This window comes from Nycticebus coucang, chromosome 4 (genome assembly GCF_027406575.1).
Source record: "Nycticebus coucang isolate mNycCou1 chromosome 4, mNycCou1.pri, whole genome shotgun sequence".
In the NCBI taxonomy this organism is placed as follows: Eukaryota; Metazoa; Chordata; class Mammalia; order Primates; family Lorisidae; genus Nycticebus; species Nycticebus coucang.
This window is the reverse complement of record NC_069783.1, coordinates 40,186,549-40,209,373: the sequence shown is the minus strand read 5'-3', so window position 1 is coordinate 40,209,373 and position 22,825 is coordinate 40,186,549. Positions and strand designations below refer to the sequence as shown.

The following is a 22,825-nucleotide window of genomic DNA, read 5'->3' as shown; positions in this document are numbered from 1 at the left end:
AGATTATGTACCTCTCCAAAGGTGGAGCATTTTTATGAGACACATACCACATCTAACCTTACAACTCTCTTGGATATACAGTGGAATTCCAATAAGATGCTGTCAAAACAATTAGATCTAATTTAAGCAAGATATGAGACACATTAGTAGAGTTAAACAAAACAACAGAAAATCCTCAAATAAAAAACAAGTCTTGGTCTTTGGCAGAAAGAAAAACTAATTTAGAATTATCACCATCCAGTTATTTGTTATGAACTGTTGCTCATTATAAACAATGTTGGCAAAGGTTAACACAAATAAAAAACAAAACCAGAATTCTTTTGAGTTTTATTTAACTTTTAAATAGATTCTCAAAATACACCTAAAAATTTACAGAAAATTGTTATTCTAAATAGAAAAGAGCTACATGATAAATGTGTAACTGAAGTAAAGTTCCAGTAATATAAGGAAATTTGAAAAACAAAACATATTTGGATGACTATAAAAAGATTCACATATATACAATCTGGAAACTGGTTTCCACAGGGTGTTTTTCGGGCATTCTAGCTTTAAACTATTGTCTTGATTAAAGAGAAATCTAAACAAATGGGCTCAGCATCTGTAGCTCAGCGGCTAGGGTGCCCGCCACATACACCAGGGCTGGCAGGTTGGAACCCAGCCTGGGCCTGCCAAACAACAATGACAACTACAACCAAAAAAATAGCCAGGCGTTGAGGTGGGTGCCTGTAGTCTTAGCTACTCGGGAGGATGAGGCAAGAGAATTGCTTAAGCCCAAGAGTTTGAGGTTGCTGCGAGCTGTGACATCACAGCACTCTACCAAGGGCAACATAGTGAGATTCTGTCTCAAAAAAAAAAAAAAAAAAAGAAAAAAAAGAGAGAAATCTAAACAAATAAAGCAACATGTTATTTTTGCTTTTCTTTATAATAACCCAGTTCAGAATAATTTAGAAGAAAAAATTATGAAATAATGTATCAATCTAGATAATTGTTTTAAAAGAAGTTAAAAATCACTAGATATGGGGCATTAATTTTTACAATGATATTAAATATTTTACTATATTTCCAAATATAACACTGATTTACCATCTATGATCCTCTTACAAGGTTTGAGATTGGCATGGAAAATTAGGGTTCATTTCTAGTCTAGCTATCACTTTATAATTAGTGATTCACTGAAATGAAGGATAAGAAATATAAGTGTTATGGGATAAATTTCTAACAACTAACTATAGTTGATCCTTGAACAACACGGGTTTGAACTTTTCAGGTCCACTTATACACAGATTTTCTTTCCCCTTTGCCACCTCTGAGACAGCGAGACCAGCCCTCATCTTCCTCAGGCTACTCTGTGTGAAAACAAAGAGGGTGAAGACCTTTATGATGATCCACTTCCGCTTAATGAATGGTAAATATATTTTCTCTTCCTTATGATTTTCTCAGTAAGATTTTTTTCTCTAGCTTACTTTTGTTGTAAGAATGTAATATATAGGCTTGGTGCCTGTGGCTCAAGGGGCTAAGGCGCCAGCCACATACACCTGAGCTGTCAGGTTAGAATCCAACCCGGTCCGCCAAACAACAATGACAGCTGCAACCAAAAAATAGCCAGGCATTGTGGCGGGTGCCTGTAGTCCCAGGTACTTGGGAGGTGGAGGCAAGAGAATCGCTTGAGCCCAGGAGTTGGAGGTTGCTGTGAGCTGTGATGCTACAGCATTCTACCTAGGGTGACAGCTTGAGACTCTGTCCCAAAAAAAAAGAATGTAATATATAACATATATAACAATACTGAATATGTGTTAATTGATTATGTTATCAGTAAGCTTCTGGTCAAAAAGGAGCTATTAGCAAGTTATGTTTTGGGAGAATGAAAGTTGTATGTGTATCTCCCACTACACACAACCAGGGGGTATTCCCTAACCTCCTGTTATTCCAGGGTCAACTTTAATTATCACATGTCTTTATTGTATTACCCACCTAAACCTCATCAACTCATCAAGATCTGCAATCAGTGCAATGACTTGTCTTTGATATTTTGCCAACTTTTAGTCATGCACAAAATTTTTTTATGCACTCATTTTTCAATTTAGATGTTATAAAAGTTGTATTTGTCAAGGAAGGAGGAAAGGAGGTAGTGCATTTAAGAGTTTTTAGCTTAATTTATAACTTTTAAATATTTAGACACATGGCATTTTGGGCAGGCTTCAATACCGGGCTGAATTCCAGGAGAATGTGCATGGAGCTTGGAAGAAAAGGTTTGGGAATCCACACCTGGAGGGAAAATTAGGAAACAAATGTGAGGGTGAATTGAGAATTCCTCTACATCTTAAGGTAGCATAAACCCCAAACTACTTTCTTTCTTTTTCTTTTTTTGAGACAGAGTCTCACTTTGTCACCTTTGGTAGAGTGCCATGGGCCATGGCATCATAGCTCATTCACAGCAACCTCAAGCTCTTGGCCTCAAGTGATTCTCTAGCCTCAGCCTCCTGGGTAGCTGGGATTACAGGTGCCCGCCACATCACCTGGATATTTTTTAGAGATGGGGGGGGGGTGTGTGTCTCACTTTGGCTCAGGCTGGTCTTGAATTCCTGAGCTCAGGTGATCTACCCTCCTCAGCCTCCCAGAGAGCTAGGATTACAGGTGTGAGCCACTACACCTGGCCCCGAAGCTACTTTCTACTAAGATGGCAGTTCTCAGTCTTGATTGCCCATTAGAATCTCCTGGGAGGTTTTAAAAATGCTAATGCCCAGACCCCACTTCTGTCTTAGGAATTTCAGTGTTAAGGCCTTCAGCAGTAACATTTTAAAAAAGCTCCCCAGGGCTGCTCAGAGTGCAGCACTGTTTATAACTAATTGGTCACACCCAGTTACAGATTTGTTCTTTCTCCACTCCCACTGCTTCAAGATTAAATAAACAAATAAAAAGCTTCCTAGGTGATTCTAATGTGCAGTCAGCACTGAGAACAGCTATCAACATCCTGACTGGGTTGAAAGAGCTTTGAAGCCAGGTCATGCTATGGCCAGATTCTGCTTATGTTATGTCCGGTCTGGGTCAAGCCAAGGTTGGCAGGATTGAAGCAAGAGGTTGTCCTCAACAGAGAAACAGCAAGTGGACCTTACGGGTTCATTTATCCAACTGACATTCAATGCACTTGTACAATGTTTTAGAAACTGAGAACACAGATAGGAATAAAGCACTAAATCCAAAATGAGGAACAGATATGTAAACAAAAGCAATAAGGTATGACAGGTATTGTTGTGAAAGTGTATATGGGGTACGGCAGCGGCACAGTCCATGTAGGAAGGAAGGATAGATGAGGGCAGACTAAGATGGGCCTTGAAAGATGCGGAGTCCTTAAGGGGACGTGGTGTTGGGGACCAGGAGTTTATAGGGAGCCTTCTTAAACTGGGAAGGATAGGAAGGAATTCCAGGTGAATCTGAGAGCAGGAGCAGGACCCTGGGAACACACACTGTGGCAAGGTTTACTAGAATGATGGCTGACTACTTCTCTTTGGTCTAGAATATCTATCTATCTATCTATCTATCTATCTATTTATCTATCTATCTATCTATGAGTGGTTTGTTATGTTGCCCAGACTAAATTTGAACTCATGGGCTCAAGTAATCCTCCCACCTTACCCTCCTGAGTAGCCAGGAGTACAGGAGTTTGCCACTGTGCCTGGCTGGTATGGAACATCAACATCTTAGGGCGCCCTCAAACTGGACTCATAGGAGGACTTCAGGTTTGATAACATGGGAAAAGCATCTATCTCTAGATCTTGAACTTCCATATGTATTTTTCCTAAAATTTCCCTGCCCAAAAGCAGGTGATTGAACCATTCTCTTGCAGCTTCAGGCTGTTTGTCCTCTCCACAAGCACCTTCGGTGCTTCCACAGGAAGCAGTCCTCTTCACCTTTCAGAATCTTCCTGTGATGGGCTGCACCGGGTGTAATGTCAGGCACCAGTTATACCAAATAATTGATTATTATAATACATATCAGTTCTTGGGACCTCCTTTGCTGATGAATCAAAGAACCAAAACCTGCCTTCTAGTTTTGTACCTAAACAGATTTTGCATTAGGGACTCCTAATCCTACTTAGGGTTAACCTTTTACACTTCTGCTCACTCTGCCAACCCCGAAACCAAGTAAAAGATAAAAAACAGCCGCACAGCTTCTTTCACCCTGTTTTTATTGTCATATGGATCTACATCATTGAAAATGCCACCAGACAATATTATAATTTTTACATTCAACATCCATACTTACAGAGAACTTAAAGAGTAGAAAAGTGCCTTTGCTTGACACCACTATAACTCTGGATTTATGTTCGATGACCCCACAGGTTTTATTCAATGGTAAGCACAGAAAAATCATGCCTGGCATGAAGAAAGTAAGAGATCTGTCCTAGTCCCCTGCTTGAAAGTGCTAAAACTGAGTTTTATACCCACATTTTTGAAGCCCGATTTCCCAATCCAATATTCTTGTAGCAAGCTGTGAACTTACTTAGGTGGCAGCACAGAAGGGGGACATTATCCTACTGAGAGTGTTGAAGGCAGAGAATCAGAGAATCCCGAGAGTGAGGGTGGGAGAACTGGCTTGAAGACTAGGATCTGCTGGAAGAACGGAAGGGCTACCAGGGAGTGGGCCTTGCTTTCGTAAGGGGATTCCAAGGCCCAAACAAGAAAACACACACAGTCCCCAACCCCACATTTGCTGTCAGGAATGGCCCTTACTCGGTGCCTCTTGGTGGTAGTGAGGTACAGACAGGTGAGGATCTCAGGGAAGCTTCTTTAACCCTCAACAGCAGCTCTTTATCAAGAGTCCTCAAAACAGTCCAACTTTATTTTTCTGGGCCATTCCAGAAGAACATCCTGACTTGGCAATGGGAAAGGGGAGGAGGATCCTGTGGGTGGGAAGAGCCTGATGCAGCAAGAGTCTGAGCTGCTGGCTGAGCATGGGGTGGGGTGGGCAGCCCAAAGGTCTGAGGGATGACCGTGGCAACTGAATGAATGTCCCATGTGTTTTGGGACATTTCCTATTTCCAATATTCTGGCTTGGAAAATTAGGGCTGAGAAGTATAAGAAAGCAGCAAAATGTAGCAAATGACCTAGGTGTGAATACCCGATCCGTCACTTACTGTCTTGCAGTCTTTGGCAAGTTAATTAACCTCTCTGGGCCTCGTCTGTAAAATGGGGATGTGCGTACTCACCTGGTGGGCTTCCTGTGATACTTGGGTAGGGGAATGTTCATCCTAGATTTTCCTAGACTGGACACTGCATGAAGGCCAGGACTGCGTCTCTAGTGACTGTACCAGACACTAGTGCTGCTACACAAACAGCTACTGCCTGAAAAGATGATAGGGGAGCAGGTGTTGGTGGATTCTTGAGTCAGACAGACTTGAGTCCAAGTGCCAGCTTCACTCTTAATCATGCATCACTGCATTTCCTCCCACCTTGCGTCCCTTGTGTGTAAGGTGCAGATAATTAAAGAGCCTTAGAGGTAGGTTGTTGTGAAGGTGAGAACAGGAAATCCCAGCTGTCTCATTGCATGAATACAGGAGTGAGTGGGAGCACTGGGAGAGCTGGCAGCCTGCACCACGTTTCCGGTCTGATAATTTACCAGCCTTCAGACCTCAGACAAGTGACCTAAATGTAATCTTTCTGAGCCTTGTTTTCTAATCTGTCATGCAGGGATGATGATGCTCTATTCCCTTAGGACCGTTGTGTAGTTCAGATGAGATGATATACGGGAAAGTTTGACATCCATGGAGCATTCACTGAATGTAAAGAATTACTATACTCTGGCCGGTATTCGCCTCAACGGCCTCAGTGCTCTGTGCTGTGTCAGACGTAGTAAGGGGCCCTACAAATGCAGTCAGATGAATTCCTTACCTTTCTTGGAAGTTTCTTTTTGTGAGAGTCGGCTGCTCCCTAGTGGGTTCCTGCCACATTGCAAAGAATTTTCCTGGAAAAGATTAAGCATCTTGGCTTTGTGGGTAGGAGGCCACAGCCTAGCTGAGAGGGCCAGTGGTTCCCACAGTGTGGTCTGTGGTCTGCAGTGTCAGCATTCCCTGGTGTTTGTAAGAAATGCAGGCTCTCTGTGGGGAGGGTGCAGCAGCCGGGGGCTTTAACGTGCCCTTCAGGCGGATGTGCCCTAGTTGTGGACCACTGGTCCAGGGACTCAGGGACTTTAGAATTGGAAGGGAGGGGCCAGCAGAAGTGGGAAGGGTGGTGACTCAGGTGTGCGACCACACAGCTGGCTGGCGTGTTCACATGTTGAAACTGCGGATTTAAAAAACAGAAAGAATATTCATATGCCCTTCACTAGATCCATCACTTCTTATCAGTTTGCCACATTTTCTTTATGTGGAATCATTTGAAAGAAAGCTGCACAAATCTTAACACCTCACTCTCAAATATTTAGCAGGCATTTTGTAAAAGTAAGAAACTTCTCCAGTACAGTCGCAACATCATCATTACAGCTAAGAAAATTAACAATAATTTTAGAATACTGAATCTACATTCCCATTTCTCCAGTTGTCTCCAAAATGTTTTTTGTATTTGTATGTGTGTTTTAAATGTGAGATCTAATCAAGCTGTATGCATTGTATTGAGCTGTTATGTCTTTTTAATGTTTTTTTTTTTTGGAGACAGAGTCTCACTTTGTCACTCTCGATAGAGTGCCACGGCATTATAGCTCATAGCATCCTCAAACTCTTGGGCTCAAACCGTTCTTTTGTCTCAGCCTCTCAAGTAGCTGAGGCTGAGATTATAGGCACCCGCCACAATGCCCAGATATTTTTAGAGATGGGGTCTTGCTCTAGCTCTTAGTCTGGTCTCAAACTCATGAGCTCAGGCAGTCCACCCTCCTCAGCCTCCCAGAGTGCTGGGATTACAGGTGTGAGCCACCACGCCCAGCCCTTTTTAGTGTCTTTTAATCTAAAACATTCTACCTTCCTTTTCTTCTTTCTCCTCCCTTCCCTTTCTCTGCCCTCCCCTCCCCTCCCCTCTCCTCTCCTCTCCTTTCCTTCCCTTTCTCTTTTTCTCATTCGTTTGTTTCCTGACATTGACTTTTTAGAAGAGTCTAGGCCTGTTGTGTTGTCCAATGTCCCACAACTGGATTTATTACAGTCTTTCATCATGATTGGATTCAGGCTAGACATTTTTGGCAAAAAGACTTCATTGGTGATGTTGTGTGCTTCTTATTGTATCGTGTCGGGAGGGTACTTATGTTGGGCTGTATCACTGCCTCTTTATCTGCTCGTGCACCTGAATTACCTGGGGATATACACCTGGTAACTGATACACCCATATCAGTTTCACTGGTCTGGGGTTTGCTCAGTACATTCACATTATTTAAAATCGTTACAAGGATTCTGCTCTGTGGCCAGGGTTGAAACCCATGGATGCCTTCCAGTCTCTGTCTCTGTCATGAATTTATGCTTTAAAGCTTCTGTTCCAAAGTGGCAGTAACAGGAGCAGTGCTGCCATGTCCCTCTGCCCCTCAACCACGCCCCACCTCCTCCAGCCCACATCTTCCAACCTCCAGTGAGATCCTGAGATATGACTCACTCTGACCCTGTTGCCCTTGGGACACAGACTCAAGGGCCAAGATGGATCCTCACCCTGTCAGTGGTAAAACTGACTATGGGGCTGAGTCAGGTCCCAAGGAACCTGCAAGGAATCCCTTGTGAGGATGGGAGGTGGAACTGCACAATCAGCCCACTGCGCTGAGGAGGAGGGAGCTAATAGAATCTGAGCTCCTGAACTTTCTTTCCATGGTGGAGAGTGATGTTTCTGGAAAGATCATACTGGTTTTGAAAATAGAAATTTGAAGATACTCGATGTTCCCTCTCTATTGCAACAGATCAGTAGTGACTTTCTACTATCCAAACACTATGTTTTCTCTCTTTCTCCCTTTTACACACTCCTCATCCTCACACTGACTTTACAGCTTGTTTGATTTGTAATCTCTACTACAGTGAATAGTAAAAGTGTAAGTCAGCCTTAGAGATGTGATGTCAGCACGGATGGAAAAGAAGAAAGAAGAATTGGGATTCTGGCCATCTTTTGAGCTGGGGACTAGGAGTAAAGTACAGAGTTAAAGCTTTTGAGAAGTTTCTTTTGCTTGGTAGCCAAGAAGCCTGGGGTTTCGATCAAAGCAGGAAGACTTGCAGGAGAGGAGTTGTGTGCTGTGGCGTGGGGGAGAGAGACTCCATGAAGAAGTGCTGAGTAGCCAGGCAGAGGAGGAGCTGCAGGATGGTGACAGAGGAAGCTGTGGCTATGCTCTGAAACTCAGCAAGTGTGACAGGGTCTTTTAGAACTAAAAGTCAAGCTGATGAGCCCAGAGACAAAACACTCAGGTAGTAACAAAATGCCCATCGCTTTGCCAGGTGAGGTCAGGCAGCATTTAATGGCAGGCTGTGTTCAGTCCTCCCTGAACCCAGGGCAGTATAAACTTGCTGGATGCAGCCACATCAGGCAGAGCAAGGAATGTAGCCCCTGTGATGTGGGCATTGGGGAAGAGGAGGAAGACAAGATCCTGCAGCATGCCCCTGCCCTCCCCCGCCCTTCCTACCTCACATCCAGGGCTCCCTTCCTACATGGCGCCCCTCTCCTGCCCCTCCAGCCTCACATCCAGGGCTTTCTTTCTACATGGCACCCCTCCCCTGCCCCTCCAGCCTCACGTCCAGGGCTTCCTTCCTACATGGTGCCCCTCCCCTTCCCCTCATGTCCAGGGCTTCCTTCCTACATGGCGCCCCTCCCCTGCCCCTTCCCTGCCCCTCCTGCCTCACGTCCAGGGCTTCCTTCCTACATGGCGCCCCTCCCCTGCCCCTCCAGCCTCACATGCAGGTCTTGCCTTTGAGGAGAATGTCAGAGCTCAGCAAGCGTCTTTAGAATGTGCCAGTTTGTCATGTATTCACATATGTGTGCACGCACCTGAAGACACAATGCACACGTAAAAAACATGAACACCGAGTTAGGACTCAGGTCCAGGTCCCATTCTGCCACTGATTAGCTGTGTAGCCTTGGAAAAGTCATTTACCTTCTCTGGGCTACTGTTGCCTCCTCTGAGAGAGAGTGAAGAGGGTGATTCTTAAGATCAGAGAACATAAGAGCTGGAAGAAAAGACGGAAAGCATTTTACCAATGTATAATCAGAGATGAGAAGGGGTTTAGAAGCCATGTCATCCTCCGTTCCTTAGACCACTGGGGAAACTAAGGCCCAGTGAGTGACTTATATCCATGGGCCCTCCCCCATGAGCCAGGAGACTATCTCCTCAGAAACACCTGTTTAGACTCATTCCCAGGCAAACTTCCAAAGCCAGATTGGAGAAGAAGATGGTGGATAAACAGTGAAAAAGGAGAACAGATGAGATGAGAAACCCAGCAGGATCATTTTCGTGGTCAGATCGTGCTAGGTGTGAGGCGGGGAGAAAACATGGGGGCACCCTGTTTCTGTCTCTGTCTTTCCGAGGACGTTACATGAGAGAGACTCTGTGAGCGTGTGTGTTGGGTCACGGAGGCGGTATGATACCTGGGTGGGTACCAGGAAGTGTACTGTGAAGTTGTGCAAGTGGTTGATGCTGCTATATTTCAAATTGCCTGAGGTCACAGTTGCAACATTTTAGACGAGTTTTGTAAATTCCTCAAAAGAACTGAGTCCATATTTTTATTTTTGGTGAGTTCTTAATCTGAGCCAGCTCAAACAAGGTTTAATTTAGAGTTTCCCAGAGTGAGTTCCATGGAGTTTTCATATACTTCACAGAGTAGGGCAGACATATTTGGAAAAAACCAAGGTTGACTAAGGCAAGTAGGTTTCCTTACTAAGTAAGTCTTAGGGCCTTAGAGTGTTGGGAGTCTGCAGGTTGAGGATGTGGTGTGTGGCCTCCCCCAGATGGCTGGATCCTGGATCCTTTTCCCTGTAGTTTAGAATCTCAGGAAGCTGGAGTTAAGGACCACTCCTTGAAGGAAACACTGTTTAAGCCAGAGGCGATTTTTAAGTCACAAAAATAAAGAAAAAACAGATTTCCTAATTTTAGTATGGAAAACTGTACTCATGCAATTGATTTTAAGCAACATTAAACAAAGTCTGCATTGAAAGATGATGATTTTAAGTAAATTTAAAAGACTCAATTCAGGAATTTTTCAATGATTCATAACATTTTTAGTGAGACCGTAGGATTTGCTCCTGCCACTGTTCATTTTTCTGATTTGCTAGTTAATGCTTGGTGTCTATCCTTTTATTTTTAATTTGGAAATGTAACATATATATATATTTTAAGTCAAATATTAATTTTCAAGTTAATGTCTTTACTCTTCTTCTGACCTCTGTACTCTCAAGTCCTGCGTTAGCCCTAGGGACTCTCCCTGACTTATATGTCACCGTCCAGCATTTCAACTCTGTCTTATGTTTGGAAGCCCCCGTTCAGACCCTATAGCTATCATTTTATACACCAGGGTTTGTATAGATTTGTTCATATTTTAACCATGTTGCTTTCTCTCTTTCATTCCTTTTTGCACCTCAGACTTTGGAGTTCCCTAGTGAGAGTCTGTGCGTAATAAACTGGTTTACTTTGTTTACAAATTTCTTTATGTCACTTTTTTCTTGAAGGAGAAGGAGATGTTTTATTTGATACTAAATCTAGGTAGATGGTTATTATCTCCAAAGTTCTATTTCTTCATGTATTAAAAGTGAATTGGAAACTTCATTAGGAGGTTCTTGGGAAAACCACGGGGCATGGCCAAAAGCTTTCATTAAATCAATATCAGGTGTAGGGACTGTTCTCTGCTCCATTTGAAACACTTGTAAGATAGAGCTTACTCTTTCAGAGAACAGACTTTTTGCCAAAATGTCCTAACATGGTATTTCATTATTGATGATTGCCCCCATTAGGATTCTTTTTATTAAATAAGTGTTTTTTCCTAATTGCCCCCACCACAACAAGTACTATAGATAAACTGCAAATCTGTTATGTACTGTATGTATATCTGTGCTTTCCAAAAAAAAGAGCAAAGATTTTCTTTTCTTTTGTCCCACATGGACTAGCTTTTGCTCTCGTCAGAGCAACATCACCCTTGTTGAAAATGCATGTTCTAACTTTTCTCAAGAGGACAGAAGAATGGCCAATAACACATAAAAAGATGCTCATCATCTCTAAGTATCAGAGAAATGCAAATCAAATCCACTTTGAGATCTCATCTAACCCCAGTGAGAAGGCCACATCATGGGGTCCCAAAGCAGCAGTTGTGGGCATGGGCGAGGAGAGAAGGGAACGCTCGTCCACTGTGGGTGGGACTGCAAACTAGGACAGCCTCTGTGGAGAGAAGTATGGAGATTCCTCAAAGAACCATTTGATCCTGCAGTTCCACTACTACAGATTTACCCAAGTGAAAAAAAACACAACATTGTGCCACATGGACATTTGCTCTCGAATGTTCATAGCAGTTCAGTTCACAATTGCAAAGATGTGGAAACAGCCCAAGTGCCCATCAACACATGAATGGTTTAATATACTGTGGTATGTATGTACATATATTTGTGCATGTGTGTGTGAATATACACACACGTGCACACACCCACCATGAAAAAATGCCATAAAAAATGGAAATTTTGCATCCTTTGTAACAACCTGGATGGATTTGAAGAACATTCTCTAAGGATCACAAGATTAGAAAAACAAGCAGCATCATATATACTTGATACTGATTTGAAACTAGGAGATTATCAATCACAGATCCACACAGAGAAAATCTCAATTAAATTCAAGAAGGTGGGGGGAGGATGTTCGGTAGCTTCCCACCCAGTGGGTACAATGCACAGATATAGGGCACACTCCCTGGGTGTAGGACACAGCTACAACTTTGACTTTAACCATCATGTGTAAATTATACAACCTAGTGGTCTGTACCCTCATAATCTGAAATTGAAAAAAAGAATAACCAGCAACATTGGGGAGCAGATACTCATAAGGACATGCCTGGGATCGTGAAGACTGTTAATTGCAAATTAAAAACTACATTAAGGGGGCCAGGTGCAGTGGCTCATGCCTGTAATTCTAGCACTTTGGAGGCCGAGATGGCAGGATTGCCTGGACCCTGGAATTGAAGACCAACCTGAGCAAGAGTGAGACCCATCTCTACAAAAATGGAAAAATTAGCCAGGTGTGGTGGCATGCACCTGTAGTTCTAGCTACTCGGGTGGCTGAGGCAAGAGGATCACTGGAGCCCAGGAGTTTTAGGTTGCTGTGAGCTATGATGATGCCACTGCCCTGTAGCCTGGGCTACAGAGCTAGACCCTGTTTTAAAAACTAATTGAACAAACAAAAAAAGACCTCCCCCCCCCAAAAAAACCTATGTTATGTTAAGAAGCAGTTTGAAGGACAGTCCTATAAAGAGTTTTCTTTCTTTCTTGTTTTTTTTTTTTTCCTTTTGCAGGGGTCGGATTTGAACCCGCCACCTCTGATATATGGGGCTGGTGCCCTACTCCTTGAGCTACAGGCACCGCCCTAAGGAGTTTTCATCAGATCTGGGGAGCCAGCCACCTGTGGACTGGAGAAATGTGGACTGGATGGCTCAGCTCCTATAGCCCAGTGGTTACGGCACCAGCCACATATACTGAGGCCGGGGGGTTTGAACCTGGCCAGCGCCAGCTAAACAACAACAACAACTGCAACAAAAAAAATTAGCTAGGCGTTGTGGAGGGCACCTATAGTCCCAGATAATTGGGAGGCTGAAGCAAGAGAATCGCTTAAGCCCAAGAGTTTGAGGTTGCTGTGAGCTGTGACTTCATAGCACTCTACCAAGGTGGACATAATGAAATTCTGTCTCAAAAACAAAACAAAACAAAACAAAAAAACCTAGAGAAATGTGGACTGGAGCCCAGCTAAGTTGTGCTTCAGATTCTGACTCTGCTGGAAAATAAGGAAGCACTTTTAAAAAGTAAAAGATGGCATGCAAATACAAAAAACAAACAAAAAAGAATGCACATGCTGGTGGTTCTAGAACATTAGCAGCATTTTCAGACTTCAGCTTCTCAAGGCATTAAAGGATCAGGCTTTGGAATTGAATCCCTGCTGTGTCATTGATTAGCTGTGTTCTGTCAGGCAAGCTACTAACCTCTCTAAGCCTGCTTTAGTACTGAAACATGATGGCAATAATTACTGTGCCTCCCAGGAAGGGTTAGGAAACAGTGTTTCTGTTACATCTTATTGGTCAGAAAGCTAGCTGTGAAAGAGTTTGGGAAATGTATTCTTATTCCAAAAGGCAATTACGCCAGGTAAAAAAAAACAAGATTCTGTTATTAAGGAAGAAAGATGGCTGGATGGTACTGTAAGCAAATAATAACCTGTGCCCTATGTGAGATTTATTTTGTCCATGGACACAATCATTGAGGGGTCAGAGAGAGACTGAGCATTTATAAAGGTTAAGTCCCAGGCTGGGTGTAAGTGCTCATGCCTGTAATCCTAGCACTTTGGGAGGCCAAAGTGGGAGGATTGCTTGAGCTAAGGAGTTTGAGACCAGCCTGAGCAAAAGACTGCCATCTCTACAAAAAATAAAGAAATTTATCTGGATATGGTAGGCATTCCTGTAGTTCTAGATAGGAAGATTCCTTGAGCCTAGAAGTTTGAGGTGGCAGTGAGCTAGGATGATGTGATGACACCACAGCACTCTAGCCAGGGAAAGAGAAACCTCAGGAAATAAAAAGCAAGCAAGCAAACAAACAAACAAAAAGATAAAGGCTAAGACTTGGCAACAGCCCTCAGCAGCACTAGCTTTTGACATGATGTCCTCAGAGAAGATCCTGTTCCTTTGCTTCTTCCCTGAGGGAAGAGATGGGGGTCACCATACCGGAACTGTGTTCCGGGACCAGCCACATCCATTGCAATGGAAACCTTGCAGGGCCATGGAGCCTTCCAGGGAAGAAGTGGAGAAACGTTCTTGTGTTAGGCAAGTCCCCCTTTCCACTTTAAGCCCCTGGTGTTAAAGAGTGCTTAAAGCGGATTGGAACAATGCAGTTAGGCTAGGGAGAGCTAAAAAGTGCTGTGAAGTCGATCTTCCAGTCATTTGACAAGGGGCTTCCTCCTGAAGACTGGTGGAATTCCCAGGGAGTTCAGTTAGGAACATACCAGAGACTTCTGTTTGCTCTTGAGGGCTGATGATTTCTGGAGGCTTCCTCCCTGCGCAGGCCTAGTTGGAGGAGATAAAAGTGCTCTTTTGAGACCTCAAGGAGTAGGATTAGTTGGGTTATAGAATTTAATCATGGGCTTAAAATATGAGAATAGGAGCTGTTAGAATCTCTTTAAATTCAACAAGGCATTGTTCACAGTTAGCGGTTGTTTGTGGCATTTTTTGAAGAATGTGGGCTTAAGACTCAGCTCTACCGTTTACTATCTGAGCAAGTGCCAGTTCCTTAACCCTTTATGTCCCGGTGTCCTCACTGATTGTTGAAAGGACTAAATGAAATAGAAATATTATATGTGTGTGTCTGTATGTAATACAGGTTTTAATGTAGTTGTGACAATATTGTACTGATTCTTTTGCATCTTGTTTTCTTTACTCAGTGTGTTATTATAGCATATCTTTACCTTACTAATATTTAATTAACTATTTTCCTATTTTTAAGGATTGAAGTTAGATATTTAATTGATTCCAGGTTTTCTTGGTGCAAAAGCTTTTGTTTGAAAGTATCCATTTGAGGGCGGCGCCTGTGGCTCAGTCGGTAGGGCGCCGGCCCCATATACCGAGGGTGGCGGGTTCAAACCCGCCCCGGCTGAACTGCAACCAAAAAATAGCCAGGCGTTGTGGCAGGCGCCTGTAGTCCCAGCTACTCGGGAGGCTGAGGCAAGAGAATCGCTTAAGCCCAGGAGTTGGAGGTTGCTGTGAGCTGTGTGATGCCATGGCACTCTACTGAGGGCCATAAAGCGAGACTCTGTCTCTACAAAAAAAAAAAAAGAAAGTATCCATTTGACTAGATTTTCAGAAATTAAATTACTGGGTTAAGGTGATTTGGATACACATTGCCAAATTATTTTTCCAACAGGCTTTAATTTATTCTACCACTAGCAATGCAGGAAGAGTGTATTTTGCCATTCTTAAGCACATCATAGGCCATATTCATGTCATAGAAATTATCATAGATGATAATTTATAAGATGAAAATTTTATAGTTCAAAAATAACTTTGCTTTTAAACTTTGTATGTTTTTCATCAATAGTGAAATTGGCATTTTTTTCAAATTTGCTAATTCTAGTTTTATTTTTTATACATTGTGTGGTATGCCTCCTTCCTATTATTCTGCTGAGTCTTAGAAAGTGAGACATCTCTAGCATAGATTCAGTTTGGGGTCCTGACTGTGAACCTGACCATATTTGTGCTATATGTGTGTCTGTGACTGTATTCGACTGGGAATGTGTGCTTTTTGGCAGATGTCCAAAATTCTGAGTGGGCTACAGATATGTCTGGAAATTGTGTAAGGAGATCTTCACTTGTCTTTTTCTCCTTCCAGACAGTCCTTTGCCGAAGCTGGGGAAAAGGAGAGGTGAATGAATTCCTTCCGGACCTGGGTGGAAAGTGTTTGGATTTTAAATCATGAAGTTAGCGTGTTCCCTTTTGGATGGTACCTCTAATCTACCGATTTCTCCCCACTCTCTCCTCATTTTACCTGGAGCGGTACTGTTCCTGGACCCATCCAGCTTGTCCCGCTGTTTTAGGGTTATCTGAGTATCTGAGGTGTGTGGACTTCTGCAAGTGTCCATGGATGTGCCCCTCATTTCCCAGCAACTCAATTCCAACATCTGCATCCTGAACTGGGAGGCTTCAGGTCCAGGAGACACTTGTGGTTGATGGAGGTAGGGGTGGGCCTGTGAAAGGACTGGGTCGTTGAGGATTATCAGGGCCTCAGGGAAGAGAAAGAGTGATACCACCTTTACCCTTTCAGAAGGGATCTTAGCCACCGCAAATGCTTAAAGGGAAATATGAGGTTTTCAAGGCCCTAGATCAGGCATCCTCAAACTGGCCTGCCAGCCACATGAAGCGGTGTGAATTGTATTTGTTCCTGTTTTGTTTTTTACTTCAAAATAAGATATGTGCAGTGTGCATAGAAATTTGTTCATAGCTTTTTTTCTTTTAACTATAGTCCGGCCCTCCAATGGTCTGAGGGACAGTGAATCGGCCCCCTGTTTAAAAAGTTTGAGGACGCCTGATCTAGATACTCCTTTAGCTCTGAGCAACATCCTGGGACCGGTTGGATGTTTCTCTGCACCACAGCGGCAGCAGCCTGGCCTTTGCTGGCCCTGAAACAGAAGCACACACCTTCACTTCTGCAGCCAGTTTTTCTGGGAAGTTTTCCCCTTCTTTTAGGGTATGGAGGCTCAGCTCATACTGGCTCCACTTTCTCTCTTCGCATTCCTAACAGCTTCACCTTTGCACACGATGTTTGCATGTTCTCTTCTCTGTTAATATACCCTAGATTCTCACCGCCCTTGTTTTCATTTATAAATGAAGAAACAGGCTCAGAGAGGGTAAGCAACTTGCCTGGCTATACAGCTACATTTTAGAACCAAATCTCCTAGGTGCCCACTCCCACTCCTGGCTTAGCCCAGTTCCTGAAAAGAGCTGAGCTGGGAACTTTGCTAGGGTTTCTTGTGTGCTCTAGTGGAACAGAGGTGCATCTGACAGTAGAACTCTGTCTTTCCTGGGGGAAGTAGTTACGGTTTGAGTAAGTTATCAGCAAAGTCTATGAAGAACTGGGATGGGGGTAGATACAAAGACAGAGGTGCTGAGAAGCCCCCAGCTTTGAGGTGGAGGGTTCTGAGAGAACCTCTGACTCCACTTTCACTGAGGAGTTATCGTCAGTGGAGCCCTATTGTTTGGAGCCCTATGTGGGCTTCCTCTTCCCCACTCTTTCCTCTCAGAAGGAGATCCTCTAATTTCATAGCTTGCCACAGCCTTGGGCTTGTGGTTTGGGAGAAATATGAAGCCGTGTGGAAAACCTTGACCATGAGAGTTTCATTTCTTGGTGACTTGTGTCTCTAGGCCTGGAGGCTATCCACAGTCTAAGCAATCAAAACCTTGGGCCTTGAGGGAAACTCAACAGAATTTGGCTTAAAAATTAGAATGTTTGACAATAGGGGAATGATTAAATGAATGGAAGACTATGCTGTAGTTAAAAAGACATAAGGATCAGACAAAAAGTAAGAGACATATCATTAAATGAAAAAAAAAATAGAATAAATTTAAAAATACAACCCTGGTTATGCAAAAATTAAAAACAAGAAATAGCCCCTCCCCCAGTGTACATAAAATGTATAAAACATGTATGAAGACTGTACCCAAAAGGTCCACTGATGATGGTGTCTACCTCTGGCAAGTGTGTATGGGCTAAGAGGGCCTTGTACTTTGTTTTATTCAATTTTTAAAAGATAACATAATTATGCATTTCTTCCATACTCTGGAATAGAAAATAAAACAACTTGGCTTGATAATCTAGGATCTGAATCCTTCCATTTACTGGAGGCCTTGGGCCTGCAAATGGCTGGAGGGCCTGTAGTTCCTGGCTCAGTCCTGATGCTGAGCAGTGGGACTGACATTGAAATTGCCTCCACTCCAAGAAGCAGAGATGTGCTTTAGGATTCCAACAAACCATTAAGTACTTGGAGCCTCACAGGGTTGCTGTGAGCATCAAATGAAATAATATATGAAGTGCTTTGCAAAGTTAAGGTGAAGACAAATGTATGGTAGAGATATTACACTACAGTGTGCCACATTGCTGTCCTAGCTCCCAAAGCAAAAGTGGGATAAAGAAGGAAAACACTGAAAGCTTATTATAGACACGATTCTAAGTACTTCTCATGCATTACTTGCATAAATCATAGCTCTACGAAGCAGATATTATTATGATCATCTCAACTGTTCAGCTAAGGAACTGAAGGTATTTCCCACGGTCATTCAGTTAGCAACTTGCAGTGTTGGAACTTTAACCCTGGCCCTCTGCTGCACAGTGCCCTTCTCAATTGCCATTACAACTTGACTATTTATTTATTACTATTCCTGCGTTGTGGTCTAAACCTCCAAGAACAAATATATGAAACTGACTCTAAACAGTCTGAAGTACTTATTGTGTTTATGCCAGGCACAAAAATAACAACTGTGGGTGACATTTTCTGAGCATTTGCTGTGTGAATGACCTTCCTCTAAGCGGTTTACAAGCATTAATTTAATGCATACAACTTCATGCATTTTACAGTTGAGAAAAGCGCCACGCAAAAGTTTAAATAACTTGCTCAATGCAAAGACATTTAAGATACTGTCTCTACCCTCAATCCAATGTGGGAGAAATAAATAAAACAACGCAGAAATGCTGCAAAGTGGGTATTTACAAAGTTCCAGAGGAGCTCAGAAGGGACCATCCTGGCAGGAGACATTTTGTGTGGGATTCTGAAAAGTGGCGGTGAGCTCCTTTCAAGGCGGGAATCGCATTTGCAATCGCATCCTGGCTGAATAAATAAGAACCTGATCTCAAGTTCAAGAGCAGTGCAGGACAACGAAATGAGGCACGACGCCTGGGAGCTGGGGTCTTGCGCAGAAGCCCTGTCCCCAGCACCAGGAAACCCTGCAGGATCCGGCCAGAGGCTCTGCGTCTCCGCAGGGACTCGGGTCACTAAAAGCTCCGCGTCCCTCCGGCTACGTGAGCAGCAAGCAGCAAACGGCGCTCCTGATAGGCTGAAATGGGAAGGGACCGCCTCTAGACCGCTGATTGGTAGAAAAGAAAAACGTCTAAGGGGACTGTCGGGATTGGTTGCCGCCTTTTCCGCCGTAGGAGGGATGGGCAAAGACTTATCTCATAAGGGATTATTCGAATAAAAATGTCTGGAACTCCTTTTTCCTTTGGTAATTCCCCGTCATGTGTGCATACCTACGTCTTTGGAAACCAGTTGTCCCTTAAAGGACTTAGCCAGTCGTCATTCGAGGCCATTCCCGCGGAAGGTGGGGGTGTGTGTGTGGGGGGGTAAAAGAGCCGTCAGTGAAGCTTCTGATTGGCCCTTAAGGGATGGGGGCGGGTCCGTGGAGGCGCAGCGCAGCGCAGCGTGGGAGGGAGCCCCGCTTCGCGGCGGTTACCTCAAGCTCAGGACGGACGGCGCCCCCAGGTGGTACTGTAGGGGTAGCGCCTGACGCCGTTGTCCCGCGGAGGCCGGCTTGGCTTGGCTTGCCTGGATCCTGGAACGAAAAAGCCTTTTAACCTAAACGAAGTAGAAAGGGAAAAGACCTAGATTCAAACAGCAATCAGTCGTGCTGGGTAAGAGCGCAGGCTTTCTGACCAGACAGGCTGCGGAGGTTCCAGCTCCACAGTTACTCAATTTCTTTTTTTTTCCTGGACCTTATCTGTAACGTGGGAATACTAATAATACCTCCCTCTGGGGGTTGCTGTGAGGTTTCAATGAAATAAAAAATGCATAAGGTTGGCGTGCTGCTAGGCACATACTAGGTGCACATAAATGATAACTGGTGGAGATAAGTGCATTAGTCAAGAATGAATGTTCTAGAGTTTGAAAGAACAGTTGTTGAGCCCCTGCCCTGTATCTGAGCAGCATGGTAGATTACTTAGCCTCCCTGTCTCAGTTTCTTCATTTGCTAATGAGACTAATGGTTTAATTGAGATAATACTGGTACCCAAGACATAATATTCCATATTCCATAATGTTGGCTCCCATTATTATTATTGTCATTTAACTGTTACGATGACTACTTTTCTTTTTCCTCCTCCAGGCAAGGGGCCACTTCAGCCAAGTTGGCCCTTCAGAAAGAGGGGCAATAGTTTACTTTGCCTGGAATTAAAGGCTGTAAATCTATGACAGTCACACATACGAAGACAGGACTTGGAAAATTTTTACATCACAGTTTTGCTCACTATTCACATCACTCTTTAAAGCTCCAATTGGTACCTTAGAGCATTAATATTATAATAATTAACTTTTTATTAGAGTATCTTTTAAGTTAACTCTAGTGTTGAACAGTGTTCTGAGGATAGGACACACAGAATGAACTAAGATAAAGGTGCCAGGAGTCTGAAAGTAAAGGACTTAAGTCAACATATTCTCTAGGGTGAACCTGGGATGGGACCAGTGATGGTAAGGGGTATGGAGGTGGCTGGGTGGTTAGGGGTTGGGGGCAGGCAAGCCTGGAGTCCTGATGAGTTGTGGGAAGAGCACTGGAGTAAGATTCGGAGACATGAATTCTAGCTGTGTGACCTTGGAAAAGCCACTTTTATTTTCTGAGAATTGACTTCCTTGCTAGTAAAATGAAAATAGAATATGATTTTCTTGTATAGTGCCTAGCACATTGTAAGCACTCTATACTAGTTATTATTAGTTGTATTATTATTAGTACTCTTACTAGTGTTAATTTCTCCTCAAAGGCATATAGTGAGGATCATGAAAAAAAATGCAACCTGTTAAGGTTTTATATTCCAAGAGTCATGAGTGCCTGAGATCATCAAATGAGCAGTTGGAAGTTTGGTAAGTTTCTTTTTTTCTTTTTGTAGTTGTTATCTATGAATTAAAATCTATTAATAATAGATAACTGGGTCACACAAATGACCCAGTTTAATGAAGACCAGACAGGCTGCGGAGGTGTCTTTGGGTGTCTTCACCTTCTATGTAAATTTGACTACCTCCCATCATCCACCCACATATATTTCTCTTGCCTTTAAGAGAGGACTCCAGCTATAATCTAGGCCCTGCATACCGTGATCTCATGGATACTGGCAGCCTAGGATTCTTGGATTCTTCTTGGAGTGAATGACCTAGTAATGGGAAACCCAAATTCTGAGGGTGGTATTGCTGAGCACACATGTAGTAGCGGTCGATGGGGGGGGGGGACAGTTGACATCCTCTTCACTTAATCATCCAATAAATATGTTTTAGTGTGATTACTATATTCTTGTTACTCTAGAGGCCATATTTCTCACAGTTTAAAGATTATTCAGCTTATTTCTCAGTTAAAAATGAAAGAGACATAATTTTTTGGGGGGAAATCTGGGGCTTTTGTGTTGGGCAGATTTACATTTGAATCTGATCCTTTACTATGAGATCTTAGACTAGATGCTTATTCTACAGTTTGCACATCTCTAAAATGGGGATAATGGGAATACTACTCAGTAATGAAAGGGAATGAATTTTTGATAAATGCAATAACACAGATGATCCTTAATTAGCGATATTTGGTATATGGTACAAGGCAAAAAGAGTACACACTAAGATTCCATTTATGTAAAATTATAGAAAATGCAACCTAACCTCTAGTGTTAGAAAGTAGACCAGTTGCTGTTTGGTAACAAGCAACTGGAGGGAGGAGGAAGGATTGCCAAAGGGCATAAGGTGATGTATGTGTTTATTATCCTGATTTTGGTGATGGCTTTACATGTATGTGTTTATCAAAACTTATTCAATGTCACACTCTAAATCTCTGTAGTTTATGATGTTCATACTTCAATAAACTTGTCAAAATGTATATAAGAAAACCTATTTATAAATAGTTGGTGATGTTTTAGTGAAGAAAACGTTAAAGTGCTAGGTGTACGGCAAGCAATCAATACCAAGCATTCATTTTTCTTCTCTGTTTTCACACGTTTAACAAATAACATCCAAGCACTAACTTTAGTATCGTATTTATACGACAAGGCCTATAAATGGCTACCAACACCTTAATTAACGCAGGGTACACTTTTACTTGCTCTTTTTGGGATCATGGGCACATTATTATAAGAATTAAATCATACAATCATGGAAGGAACTTTGAAAAGTGATGGGCATTTAGCAAGCACTCTATAAATATTTTATTTTTATTTTTATTACTAGTATTACTTTAGGGGCTTCATGAATAACATATAGGAAGTGATCTGTAAATATTGACTGTATGAAATTATAATTATATTACTAAATTGGATGAACAGGAAAGACTTATTGAGAAATCAGGGAAGTTGATTTACAAAAAGAGTTTACCTTCCTTAAGATTCCTTGTTGAGGCTGGATTTTTTTTTTTTTTTTCAGTTTTTGGCCGAAGCTGGGTTTGAACCCACCACTTCCGGCATATGGGACTGGCGCCCTACTCCTTTGAGCCACAGGTGCCACCTGATTTTTGTTTTTTGTTTTTAAATTTTATTTTTATATTTATTTATTTGTTTTTAAGAGACAGTCTCACTTTGTCGCCCTTAGTAGAGTGCGATGGCATCACAGCTCACAGAAACTTCCAGCTCTTGGGCTTAGGCGATTCTCTTGCCTCAGCCTCCGGAGTAGCTGGGACACAGGCGCCCACCACAATGCCTGGCTATTTCTTTTTTTGTTGCATTTTGGCTGGGGCTGGATTTGAACATGTCACCTTCAGTATATGGGGCTGGTGCCCTACTCACTGACCTACAGGTGCCACCCTAAATTTTATTTTTAAAACAGGCCTCCCTGCATGAGCTTGTGTTTTGTGATGTCAGATTGTGACAGAAACCACCTAGAAGAAATTTGGTTAATGTTTTTTGCAAGAATATAATAACTCATTTTTATTGTTAATACAGATAATACTAATGGTAGCAGGTGCATTTGTAGTGCCTGGTGAATTTAGCTCAGATTAAATGGTTTCTAGTCCTTAACAAAGTGGTACTCACATTTTGGTAGACATTGCCTTAGTGTCAGAATCTCCCGAGAAACTCTCTAAAATGCAGATTTGTCGGATCTACCCAGAGAGACTCTGACTCAGTGGTTCTGGGACAGCCCAGAAATCTGATTTTGGTGCACACACTCGGTTGATTTTATTGGAGGTGATCTGCGATCATATTTTGAG

At 42.8% G+C, this 22,825-nt stretch overlaps 1 long non-coding RNA gene across 1 annotated transcript; it reads left to right on the top strand.

The window, feature by feature from the left end:
- Nucleotides 1-1,299: 1,299 nt before the first annotated feature.
- On the top strand, nucleotides 1,300-17,338 carry LOC128583721 (uncharacterized). Its single transcript, XR_008379536.1, has 2 exons — nucleotides 1,300-1,405; nucleotides 15,504-17,338. It is a non-coding gene; the product is annotated as an uncharacterized LOC128583721 (long non-coding RNA).
- The last annotated feature ends 5,487 nt before the right edge of the window (nucleotides 17,339-22,825 follow it).